This window comes from Vombatus ursinus, unplaced genomic scaffold, assembly GCF_900497805.2.
Source record: "Vombatus ursinus unplaced genomic scaffold, bare-nosed wombat genome assembly UNPS02015152.1, whole genome shotgun sequence".
NCBI classification, from domain to species: domain Eukaryota; kingdom Metazoa; phylum Chordata; class Mammalia; order Diprotodontia; family Vombatidae; genus Vombatus; species Vombatus ursinus.
Genome location: NW_020954930.1, coordinates 2,670,725 through 2,684,905, shown reverse-complemented (window position 1 = coordinate 2,684,905; position 14,181 = coordinate 2,670,725).

Sequence of the window (14,181 nt, the reverse complement as noted above, 5' to 3'; positions counted from 1 at the left end):
AAATTATCCTGAAGAGGTAATCCAAGCTTCCATGCCCTTTAAAAGTCACAAAGTGGTTCCCCATAATGACCCTGTGAGTGTCTTCCTCTGGGGCCTTTCTCCTTCTGAGAGGCAAGTTGTTCTGCTAAGAGAACCAGCCTGGAATCAGAAAACTGGGATCCTAGTCCCAGCTCCCCACTAACTAGCCCTGTAATCCTGGCAAGTAAGGCACTTCTCTTTTTCTAGGACTTTGTTTCCTTTCCTCTAAAAGAAGCAGGTCAGACTAGATAATTCCTTGGGTTCCCTTCCAGCTCTGATATGTTCTTATTTCTATGATCTCCTGGGTGTATTTAAATGCTTCCAGCCCTCTTCCCTTCCCCCTCCCCTTTTCCCTTTCCCCCTTTCTCCCTTCCAAAGATAGGCTCAAAAACAAGGCAAGTGAAGAACTGTCTATATTAAAAGGAGGGAGGCAGCTTGCTCTAGCCCTCATGGAGCAGTCAGCTAGAAGACAGCACGTGGTATTCTGGAAAGAGCTTTGCTTGGAGTCGGGACACCTGAGTTCAAACCCTAATGCCACCTTTTACTGCCTCTAGTCGTTTCACCACCTCTAACAGTATTTGGCATACCTCCCTCCACAGGTGCTTTGGGGGAAAGTACTTTGCCACCCTGGCAACTTTTGCTCAATGTGAGCTGTTATCATCAGAAAGAAAAAGAACCAGAGTGACAAATGAGGAAAGCTCATGAAAGGACAATGACATAACAAAAGGGAAGAGCAAAAGGCATATGGAAAGAGATTCCCAGTGCACTGGGGGGAATGCAAAGAATGCTGGCTTTGGTATCAGGAGACCTGGGATGGAATCTGAATCATCAGATCATAGCCAGAATATTAATTATCACTAATAGTTGTGTGACTTTGGACAAGTAAGGTACTTCCTCTCTGTGGAAAAAAGTCTCCTTAACTGTGATGCTGTATAAGATTGGGGCAGGTGAGTGGCACTGCAGTGGACTTTCTTTTGTTTTGCTTTCAAATTTAGTAATTGCACAGATTCTACTTAAGCAATAGGTTAACAGAGAAACATTACAAGTTTTTAGGTGGCACTGCAGTGGATAGAGTGCTGGGCCTGGAGTCAGGAAGACTCAGCTTCCTGAGTTCAAATCTAGCCTCAGACACTTACTAGCTGTGTGACCTTGGGCAAGTCATCTAACTCTGTTTGCCTCCATTTCCTCATCTGTAAAATGAGCTGGAGAAGGAAATGGCAAAACCACTCCAGGATCTTTGCCAAGGAAACCCCGAATGGGGTCATGAAAAATCGGACACCACTGAATTGACTCAAAAACAACAACAACAGCAACAAATAAAAAGCAAACCAGTCTCTGCTCCCTCAGGAAGCTAACATTCTGAGGGGGAGGGGCGACCACCTATAAATAATGAGTTTATTACATGATATGTGCAGAATTATTGTTGTTGAGTGCTTTCAGTCCTGTCTGACTCTCTGTGACCCTGTTTAAGGGCTTTCTTGGCAGAGATACCAGAGTGGTTTGCTATGTCCTTCTCCAGCTCATTTTATGGAGGAGGAACCAATGGAAGGTAATCTCAGCAGGGAAGATACTAGCATGGGCGGGGGGACTAGGGAAGGCTGAGGCTTGAAGGAAGTCAGGGAAACTAAGAAATGGAAGTGAATAATAGTAACGATGATGGTGGTGGTGGTAGTGGTGATGATGATGGCTAACAATTATCTAGTGTCAGGCAATGTGCTAAAGACTTTGAAGACGGTAAAAAGGAAAAGCATTCCAGGCATGGGGGGGGGGGTGGGAACCTGAAAGGCAATTTAGTCCAATTCCTTTATTTTACAGAGGAGGAAACTGAGGCCCAGGGATGTTTAGTGACTTGCCTGAGGTCACACACATAGGAACAAGGTACTGGAAGGAACCTCAGAGGCTATGTAGTCCAGCCCCATCATTTTACAAAGGGGAAACTGAGGCCCGGGGGGCTATAGGTAATATTCATGGTTTCACATGTTAGCCTCTTTTTCCGTTCTTTTTTGTATATGTAAATGTTCATGTTTTGTCAAATTCATAATGAAAAATAAAATGAGGAGATTGGCCTCAATACGTTCAGCTACAAATCTCTGATCTGTGCTTACTTTCTCCTTCACAAAGGTTGTTGTGAAGACTCAGTGAGATAATCCATCAGAAAGTATTTGGGGAAAGAGATCTTAGAAACACAAGTTATTAGAACTAGTGTTTAGATACTATAGCTAGAAGGCACCTTGAAAACCACTGAGCCCAACCTCCTTGGAAAGAGATTTGTCCAAGGTGACAAAGAAATTTTGAACCCACATCTCCTGGGTTCCCAGATCAGGTGTCTTCCCAGGTGATTGTACTGTTGTTCCCATCTTCCCCTCACTCCTCTCTTCCAACCACCTTAGCTGACTTCTTCACTTTCCCATCTCACACTATTTTCAGTGTTTGGAATTCTGAAAGAATTAGTTTCAAAGCAACCTGAGTACTTGCCTACATTTTGAATAAATTTCCCCCTTACTTTTGCATTCCATCTTGAGATCTTATGGCTCTCAGAAGGATGTTCATAGCCCATCTTTGCAATCAGCAATGAATCATCCTGTCCCGGCCTGGAATATGGAATAGACTATGAAAATCTGCCCTCTCTGGCAAATTTGTATTTGGTTCAGCTCGAGAAGTCTCAGTATCTAGTGTCATCCACAGCATGCCAGGCCTGGATAAATGGGGTCTGTCAGCAATGTGCATGTAGCTATGCATGTTATCCTGTCTACTTGGATGAGGCTGCCATCAAAAAAACTAGCTAACTTTACCAGGCCCCCCAGGGATTGTAAACTCAGCTGCTGTTACAGGTCAAATACTGTTAGAACAAATGGCTGGAGCTTGGCCAAATTCTTTTGTTGTACAGGAATTTTGTTATATCAAATATTGCTTGAAAGAAGCCATTAGTTGGGGTTTCTGGGCATACCATGTTTTTCTTGTAATTTTAGAACCACAGCCTCAGAGAACAGAATTCTAGCAGGAAAAGCCTTGAGAAATCATCTAGGCAAGCTATTTCACTTTACAGATGAGGACATTGAGTCTCAGAGAGGTTAGTCACACAATGAATTAGTGGCAAAGCCAAGACTAGAACCTAGCATGCCTGACTCCTGACTCTCAGCCCAGTGTTCCTTCCACTATGATGAAGGCTTTTGATTGTAATACCATTGGATTTTATGGTTAAGAGGCACTGGATTTGGGGTCAGAAGACTCAGATTCAAATCCCAGTTGTTCCACTTAATAGATGTTTGACCATAGGCAAATCACATCCCTGTCTACATACTTTGACTGGAAAAATGGGGTGGAAAATGCCAGGTGATCCTGTGAATATCCAACATGGAATCCACCTCAAGACACCCCCTCCTTTCATCTTTCCTCAACTGTACCTTGTTCTCGCATTCATAACCCCTGGGGAGGAAGGTTATATTATTACCTAGGATTATGTTCTCTTATCATGGAATACTGGACCTAGGGACAGGAAAACCTTGAGTTTAAATATGGCCTTAGAAGCTTACTAGCTGTGTGACCCTTGGCAAGTCAGTTAACCTTTGTCTACCACTGTTTTCTCAACTATACAATGGCAACAATATGGTAAAGGCAAACAACTTTGAAAGACTTAGGAACTCTGATCGACACAATGAGTTGCAGAGGCCTCATGATAAAACCTTATACACACCTCTAGATAGAGAGCTGATGGACTTGAAGTGTAGCTTAAAGCATATTTGAGGGTACACGGCTAATGCGGAAATTTGTTTTGCTTGACTATTCAGCTTTGTAATCGTTTTGTTTTTCATGCTTTCTCAATGAGTGGGGAAGGTGAGGTGGGCAGGAGCCAATTCAGACCTGAAAATAAAATAAAAGTAAATTAAATTAGGATGGAAAAAAGAAATATCTTCAGTATGATGCCAGGTCTTTCAGACTCTGTCTGGTGCTCTATCCATTGTGCCACTGCTCTCTAAAACAGAGAGGGCTAACAACTTCCTTGTCTCTAGGAGTCTACCCTCCCCTTGGATTTGAGGAGAAGGAGGCAAGAAACAGGTCAGGAGAGAAAGTGTTGTACTCCTGGCTTTCAGAGCTAGAATTCTGGGGACTCACAAAACAATTCCTTGCTGAAAGTATTTTACATGGTGGAGTGTAATTGAAATGGTCACATATGCTATGGATTTGTGGTCTGGCCCAGCATATGAATGAACCACTAGGTAGAGCATTGTTTCTATGGGGAGATGTGTTCTGAGTTCCAAACAACCAATTTATAAATGAAACCTTGGAAACAGGCCCATTTGGGAGCTGGAGGTGGCCAGCATTTCATTTTCTACTTCCACAGTAGTGGAATCAAGTGAATGATATCAGGTACAGCACCCAAAGCTCAGTGCCACAAAAGTGGCATTGAAGTTACCCGAGAAAAGAAGATCCCTTTGTTTCCACATTTCATCTTGGGGGGCCAGCCAATACAACAAACATTGTGTGTGTGTGTCTGTGTGTGTGTGTGTGTTGTGGGGAGGAGTAGATTGGAATCTTTGGTCATGCATGCCCTTTTGCAAGGGCACATGTTTCTACCCATGAAGGCAAAATGCACATGTCTGGTCTATTCCCCTTCGATACTCAAGTGGAAGTGCTGATTGTGCCCAATGATTTTAAACCTGTTTAAAATTTGAAGCAAGCCAAGTTTCCTTGGGGAGCCAAGAAAAGTTTTAGGAAAAGTTGATTTCAAGATTGAGTACTAGAAGGGTGCCTAAGAATCATTATGTCTAACCACCCCCGTCCCCATTTTACAGATAGAGAAGCCAAGATCTAGAGAAGGAGGTGACTTGCCCCAAGGTCACACAGGTAGCAAATACCAGAGTCAGGATTTGAACACAGATCTTGAAACTCAAAATTCAGTGGTATAATGAACAGAATACTGGACTTGCAACCAGGGAACTCAAATTCAAATCCTGCTCAGATATTTGTTAGCTTTGTGATCCTGGGCAAGTCACTTAGCCTATGTTAGACTCAGTTTTCTCATCTGTAAAATGGAAGATATTAAGAGCACTTACCTCACAGGGTTGTTGTGGTGATCAAATGAGCTGTTTGTAAAGCACTTTGTAAACATCAAAGGCCAGTATGAGTGTTAGCTATTCTTATTATTAGCACCCGTGGACTCCAAGCTGAGTGTGAGCTTAAGCAGACAGCCATTCCAGCTGTTCTATAGTTCCCAGCCATGTTTAAACTCAGATTCAATACCAACATCTGAGCAGTCTGCCAGGCTACAGAAAAGAAGCCAATGAGACTCATGTTGCTTGCTTTCACTTCCTTGCCAGGTGCAAAGCAGTAATCATTTAGAAGATTCCTTTAACTTAGCTGTGTTCTTTTTTCCTCTTCTCTGAAAACCAGAGTCCAGGAAAAGCCATAGGAAATCCACGTTATCAGCAAGGTTTGGTTGGCAAAGGAATTGACTAAAGAGTCATATTGACATTATGGATCCAGTCACCCTATTTTCTGAATCCCCAATCATGACACATTCTCACAAAGGGGCTTTTTCTGATTTGTGGCCTCCAAAACAGGATGATAAAACAACAAGAAACTGATAGATAGACATTGAAATTGATGGCCACCAACCCACTGCTTGCCCTGCCCCACTTACGTGGGCACCACTCCACACACCTAAATACCACAGATATAATATAAACAAGTCAGCTCCACCTCAGCTACCCAGAGGGATGATTATGCCTTTGCTCTCACTATCACCCACAACACTGCCAACTCTATGATCCTGAACTCAGACACTCCCCTCTCTGATGGTCTCTCCCTCTGCCTGACCACCCCTAAATGGATCATTCATTCTCACAACAATCCCCAGGTCCTCCACTTCATCCCATTCAGCCCATCCTTACTCAGACCTCACTGTTCTCCCCTTTCAGTCAGGACTTTATAGTTAACTAATTGAAACTGCCCCTTCCCCCCCCCCACCTTGTCCTGTGATTCATATCCTGCTGATCTGAAGCTCTGGGTCGCATCCACCATCATTCCCTACTCTCCAATCACACCAACCCAAGCTCTGACCACTCAGAGACCTAACCTGACCTCAAAACCACTTCCAGATTCTTTTCCCCAGTGGCTCCACCTGAGCTCTGTCCACCCAACTCCTATGAAGATCTCCCCTTCATAAGAATGCAACCAAAAGGCCCCTGGGCCTTGCCACCAGCACTACTACTACACCTTAACAACCACCAGGCCCTTGCATCCAGCCTGTGGTTGGACCCTGATATGTGTGGTCTCCCCTAGTTGGAAGGTGGGCTCTTAGCACAAGAGCAGGGACTATCTTGATGTTCTGTTTGTATTTCTGGTGCTTGGCACATTGTAAGCAATTAATAAATGCTTTTCCATTCCATCTGCCTTCTCTGGTTGTACTGCTAAGCTGCTGTGAACCTCTGGAGAAAATCACATAAATGTGTGGACTGGGTCCAGTACAAATGAGTGTTTTCTACACTCAATTCATTCCTCACTGCTATAATGCAATCTTATTGTGCCCTAATTGTGTCTCTATCTAAGATTCCCTCAGTGGTTGTTCCCACTGAGGTCTTTTCTCTGCAAACTCCCAGAACTGCCACGCATGCCTGTCGCTCAGCAGATGTCTTGGCCTGCCACTTTATTGAGAAAAGCAAGACTATCCATTGTGAGTGCCCGTATGTAACCAAACAAGTGAGGACGAATTTATTAAGCATCTACTAAGTGCCAGTATCCCCTCCTGGATCACTGCCTTGTCATGGCAGAGGGGCTCTTGTAGTTTCCTGAAACTGAGCTATTCTGTGCAGGGTTACCCAAGATGGACAAGTCATAGTGGAGAGTTCTGACAAAAGGTGATCCACCGGAGGAGGAAATGACAAACCACTCCAGTATCTTTGCCAAGAAAATCCCATCATAGACAGACTTTGGGAGACAGCAGAGAACAGAAGGGCCTGGCATGCCATGGTCTGTAGGGTCACAAATAGTCAGACACAACTGAATGACTGAACAAGTGCCAGTATAACCTACCCCACATCTCAAAACCTTCTTACAGCTTTACCCATCCTCTTCTCCTCCTCCTTTGTTCTTAGGTAAGAAATGGATGATTCTTCTCCTTGTCAAGGCAAACCATTCTACTTGGGACTTTGATCTCTTCTCTTCCAGCCTCTTCTTAGAGCTTACCTCACTGAGCATTCATTCCCTCTCTGGTTGATCTTGAATACTTTCCCATAGCCTAGATATATACATATCTACATAGATAGATAGATAGATAGATAGATAGATAGATAGATAGATAGATAGATATTGCCAGATTCCAAGAAAGGATCATTTGCATTTACTGTCTCCTCATCCTTACCTCCTATTCACTTCTTAACCCTTTGCAGGTTGGTTTCCAAGTCTGCCACTCAACTGAAATTGCTCCCAACAAGGTCACCATCGATGTTTTCCATGCTAAATCAGATAGCCTTTTCTAAGTCTTCATCCATCTTGATCTCCTTGTACCTTTGGAAGTCATCAACAATTGACACCATGCCTCTTTCCCAATCCACCTTGGTATCTTCTCCTCCCTTCCATTCCATGGCACTGCTCTCCTCTGGTTTCCATCTTACCTTTTAGATCATTCTTTTTCTGTCTACTTTGCTGGATCATCTTCCTTGTCACACCCAGTATCTGCTATCGGTGCGCTCCAGGGATCTCTCTAGGACTCTCTTCTCTCTCTACATTGTCCACTTTGATGATCTCATCTAATCCCAAGGATTCAAGGATCATCCCTTTGCTTGTTGTTGTTTAGTTGTTTTTCAGTTGTGTCTGACTTTTCGTGACCCCATTTGGGATTTTCTTGGCAAAGATATTGGAGGGGTTTGCCCTTTCCTTCTCCAGCTCATTTAACATACAGGAAACTCAGGAAACTGAGGCAAACAGAGTTAAGTGACTTGCCCAGGGTCACACAGCTAGTATGTATCTGAGGCTAGATTTTAACTCAGGAAGATGAGTCTTCCTGAGTCCAGGCCCAGAGCTCTGTGCACGGCACTGCCTAGCTATCCCACCTTTGCAGATGACTCCAAAAGCTTTATTTCTTTCCTGAACTCCAGACCTGCAGGAAACATCTACAAGGTCTCTCTTCCTAAATATTCTATAAGCATCTCATATTCAACAGATAAAAAATGATCTTTCGGGGGCAGCTAGGTGGCGCAGTAGATAGAGCTCCAGCCATGGAGTCAGGAGGACTTGAGTTCAAATTTGGCCTCAGACACTTGACACTTAACTAGCTGTGTGACCCTGGGCAAGCCACTTAACCCCCATTGCCTCACCAAAAAGCAAAAAAAATGATCTTTCCTCCAAAATTCCTTATTTCTGTTGCAATCACTATCATGTTCCCTGTCACCTGGGCTCATTATGTCGGAGATGCATCCCTGAGTCTTTCCTCTCTGTCATCCCTCCTATCCAATCTGCTGCCAAGTGCTGCCAATCACACTTCTAGGACACATTTTGTCTCCTACCCATTTACAAACCACCACTGTAGTTCAGGCACTCATTACTTCTAGGCTATTGCTATCACCTCCTAATTGATCTTCCTACTTCCAGTAACTCCCTTCTCTGATCCATCTTCCACGTAGTTGATAAAATCATCTTATGCACATGTCTTGTGCTCTTCCACCTCCATACATTTGCACAGGCCCTACAATACCTCATGCCTGAGAGAATCGGAAATTGAGGGGATGCCCATCCATTGGGGAATGGCTGAACAAGTTGTGGTATATGAATGTGATGGAATACTATTGTGCTATAAGAAATGATGAGCCGGCAGACTTCAGAAAAACCTGGAAAGACTTGCAAGGACTGATGCTGAGTGAAGCGAGCAGAACCAGGAGAACATTGTACACAGTAACAGCCACATTGTGTGATGACTAATATTGATAGACTTAGCCCCTCTCAGCAAAGCAAGGATCTAAGGCATCTCCAAAGGTCTCATGATGGAAAATGCTATCCACATCCAGAGAAAGAACTATGGAGTCTGAATGCGATTGAAACATACTATTTGCTCTTTTATTTTTTCCTCTGTTTTGTTTTGTTTCTTCTTTCTTGTGGGTCCTCCTATTGGTTCTCTTTCTTCCTTAAAACATCACTAATACCTCATGCCTGGATCATAGCATCAAAGATCTAAAGCTAGAAGTGACCTCAGAAACCATCTAGTTCAATAGCATCATTGTACAGGCAAGGAAATGGAATTTCCATGGAGGTGAAGTGACTTACCTCATGAAGGAGGTAAGCATCAGAAGTAGGATTTGAACCCACATCTTCTGACTTCAGAGCCAGTATTCTTTTTTTTTTTTAATTTTTAGGCAATTGAGGCTAAGTGACTTGCCCAGGGTCACACAGCTAGTAAGTGTCAAATTTTGATCTGGGGCCGGATTTGAACTCAGGTTGTCCTGACTTCAAGGCCAGTGCTCTATCCACTGCGCCACCTAGCTGCCGTAGACCAGTACTCTTTACAATGTACCATACTTCCTGCTGGGATGTATTCCATTCTCATCTCTGCCTCTTAGAACCTTTGTCTTCCTTTGTCAAGGCTTAGCTAAGGTGCTACCTCCTTTTACAAACCTCCCCTCGTTTCCTAAGGTGTTAATGTTCTCTCCCTCCTCAATTTACTCTGCATTATATTTATCTGTGCACATTTTGTATCTCCTTCCAGTAGAATGTGAGCTATTTGAGGGCAGGGACTTTTTCATGGAGCTTTGTGATTCCTAGAACCTAGCATTTCACCTCCTCCCTGTTCCTCACCCCCAAGTTACAATAAGTTGCCAAGCATAGCCAATAATACTTCTAAAAACATCTCTCTTAAACTCAAAAGCATATGGAAGTGATTATTGATAAATCAAAATAAATTAATTAATTAAATTTAAAAAAAAAAAACATCTCTCACATCTTCCTCTTGTCTTTACACTCATGGCCATCATTGCAGTTCAGGTCTCATCACCTCTCACCTGGATGACTCCAATTACCTCTTAATTGGTCTCCTTGCTCTTAATCTCTCCTTTCTCTAATCTGTTCTCCAGAGGCTGCCAAATTGTTATTTCTAAGACATTGGTCTGTGGTAGGAGGTACATCTACTTCATGTAGGCTAGGCATGTTTTTCTCTAAAAAGGTAAAGAAGCTGTACTTACTTCAGACTTAACTCATCCAGAGGGCTAAGGCTGGAACTGTTGACATAGCAGCCTAGTCACCTATGGCATAAAAAGTCTAGCTCATTAGCTTGAGGGCCTCCTTGATACTATGCAAGTTAATACATCCTCATGATCAGAACTTCCTCTCTAGGGAGAAGAGAACTGCATCTCCCCAGAACCAATGCTGTATCTTTGCTGGATCACCTTTCCATGCTACTGTTAAGTAAATTCTTTTGTTAAATGTTATGTGATTTATGAGTGTCTCATTTAGTTCCAATCTCCAGCCTGAACCACCATGCCAGCCTGAGTCAACCCTAGCTGAGAACCAGACCAAACTATGTCACTTATTCCTGAAACACTCCAATACAGGGATGGGGAACCTGCAGCCTCAAGGCCACATATGGCCTTCTAGGTCCTTGGGTATGGCCTTTTGATTGAGTCCAAGTTTTACAGAACAAATTCTTTTACTAAATGGATTTGTTCTGTGAAGTTTGGATTCAGTCACAGGGTCACATTTGAGGACCTAGAGGGCCACAGGTGGCCTCGAGGCTGCAGGTTCCCCACCCCTGCTCCAATAGGTCTGTGATCTCGATGATTTGGGAGCTCCCTCTAACCATACAAATAACCCATCTATACTTGGCCTGTGCTGTTTGCCACTAGGTGTCCATGCAATGTGCTGGAGTGGAGGCTTTCTTCCATTTCTCCTGACATTGAGAAGGTGCCAGTGGATTGTTCTGGCCCTCCACCTAGCACCCCTTGCTCTTGCCACGTGACTAGCCCATTTTCTCTTTCCTCCTGTTCTTTATTTCTTTGGAATTCCTCATTGGTTCTATGTTACAGTCCACTTATACCTATTATGCACCTTTCCACTGCCCTCTGTGTCATACTCCTCTTTAGCTTTTCAAAGGCAGTGGTGTTACAGGCCATGTCTATTGTCTATCCCAGATTTCTACACTGTTGGACAAACTCTATTGGCTGTCCATTCAGATGTATGCTGAAATCCAGGAAAAAGGCATTCTTGATCTACTCGGTCTTTCTTGTGTGGATAGACAGACCATATCTCTTTGTCACTCCCCTGATCAGTTCCCCACACCACCCCACCACTGCCCACAGGAAAAACCACAAACTTCTCACCCTGTCTTCTCAAGCCCTCCACAGGCCAGTTCAAGTCTACCTTTCCAGAGTTATTTCATGTGTTCTATATGCCAAATGATGGCATACATTCTCTTCTCTTCTGCACCCCTAGAATCTCTGGCTTCTTTCAGTACTCAGCTCAAATGTGTCCTCCTACAGGAAGCCTTTCTGGGTTCTCTCTTCTGTTAATGTTGTCCCCCCTTCAAATGACCTTTTACTTACTTTTTTCTGTATGTGTTACATCCTAATAATAATAATATATGCCTTTGGGGGTAAGGGTTTTCTCCTTAGTGCCTGGCATAGTACCTTACTTGTAATAAGTTCTCAATAAATGTTTGTTGAACTAAATTCTTTGTGGAAGCTGGGATATTAAGGGGGAAAGATCCAAGGAGGCATGAACTATTACCAACTGGGGGGTGAAGTGGGAGGCATTATTACCTGCCTTACTGGTAGAACTGGGAAACATCTCTAGAAATGTAAAGTTCTCCTTGTGTATTAATACTGAATCATTTATAGGATCATAAAGCTTGGAGTGAGAAGGGCCCTGAGGAATTTCAGTTCCTAACAGGAAATTGAAAACCACAGAGGTCAGGTGATTTGCTCACAGCCATCTAGTTAATAAGTTCAGGATTGAGATTTGAACCCAGGAAACATGACTCCAAGAGAATCACAAGTATTGTGGATAGAGAGCCCACCCCTGCTTCTGGAAGACCTTGGCTGAAGTTTTGCCTTTGGTCCACATGGGCTGTGTGACCTGGGAGGATCGCATTTCTTCTTAGGTCTCTAACTACTCTCCAGGACTAGAATTTGCAGGTGAATGGCCAACTTGCATCATTGATGGGTATTTCCACCTCTCCCCAATTTAAGCCTAATGACCTTTTGCCATAGGCAGCACAAATATCTTTAACCATGTTTTACAGACTACCTTTTTTGATCCTTGTAACAAGGCCAAGCTGTTGCTAGTGTGAGTGGTAACCTCATTTTACAGATAAGGACCTCCTGAGTGTTGGGGGCAGTGTGCACATCCCAGGCTCTTGATTCCACACATTGTAGAAGTTAATGAGTCAGGTACCAATATCATTGGAAAAGGCAGGAGAATGACCTGATAGATGAAAGCAACAAGGAAAGGAAAACAAGGAGGCCAATGACAAAAGGAAAGCCCCTATATACACTAACACATTTATAACAGTGCTTTGTGTTATAGCAAAGAATTGGAAACAAAGTGGATGCCCATGTATGGGGGAATGGCTAAACAAATTGTGATATAGAATGTAATGAGATATTACAGTGCTGTAAGAAATTATGTATTTGATAAATACAGAGAAGCATGGGAAGATCCACATGAACTGATGCAAAGTGAAGTTAGCAGAGCCAAGAAAACAATATACACAATAATTACCACAATGCAAATGGAAAGAACTGCACACTACAAAATCAAAAGAAAATGTAATATAATTATAAAGATCAAATAAGAATTGAATGAAGAGATTTGAGAAGACACCCCCAACTAACCCCTTTGTGGAGGTGGGAAGTCCACAGGCATTACATGTTGCACATATTTTTGAACTTTTTCAACACCTATCAGTTGTATTGACTTTTTATTTCCTCTCTTTAAAAAATACTATTTGTCATATAGGATGACCCTTTAAGAAGAGAAGGGGAGGGATACATGGGATACTATGGTGATATAAGAAGCAGAAATATCAATAAAAACTTATTTAAAAAAAAGAAAGTATGATGACCAAGCTTGGCCCAAAGAAGATATATGAGAATGTACCTCCCCTCCCCTCCCCCTCCCCCTTCACTTCTCGGCAGAGGTGGAATACTATGGGTGTAGAGTTCTGCATGAAATAGACTTTTTTGATATCTTGGTTAATTGTGCTGAACTATTTTTCCCTTGTTAAGATGGGATTGTTCCCTAGAAAGTGAAGGGGGAGGAAAAGAGATACAGTGGGAAATATCAGTGGTGTAAAAACCACAAAAGAAACAAAACCAAGGACTCACAAGAAGATGGTCTACATGGATCTCCAAAAATGAAGGTCATTGAAGGATGGCATTAGAGGAAGTGATGGTTGGCAAGTCTAATGGTGTTGAGATTTTTTTTGACAGTAGGGCAGATATTCCAAAGAGCCCTGTGGAATGGGCCAAGACAGTGGGTATACAGGACAGGAATGCAACTCTGGAGGAGGAAGGAGGAAAGCTCAGGAGAGGTCAGTGTGGCCATGCCAGGTACTTCTGAGGCCGGGAGCCTGGATGACTTCACTTGGATTGGGGAGCCAATACAGTAGGAAGTTAATTGTTACGATGAGCCCCCATAGGCAGAACTTAGCCAAACGCTTTCAGAATTCATCTGCCCTAAGATTATAAATTGAGTGGAAGAAGGGGATGGATGCCAGAGATGTTGTGGAGGTGACATCAACTAGCTTGGCAACTGAATGGATATGGGGGGTGAGGAGAGGGAAGAATTGGGCATGACTGAAGTTACAGACCTAGGTGGCTAGAAGGATGATGGGCCTTCCACAGAAACAGGAAAACTTGGACAGGGGAGAGATTTCAAAGGCGATCATGTGTCATGGGCTATCAGTGCTGCTATCCCTTCCTCTCTCCAACCCCCCACCCCATTCTGTCCAAGACTGATGAAGAGAGGGTGGGAGTCCTGGGTGTGGCTGCAGGAAGGGGTGTGCTGGAGCTGGCTGAATGGCTGATTATTAAACATTTACCAGTAAACATTACCAGGGATTGTTAAATTTTCAGTGTGAGCACTTACACCTCAGAAACCAGCAAACTATACACCAGGGCTTCATTTATTGTTATGGTGATTGTCTAGACTTAAGAAAGTAATGGAGAAACTGTCAATAGT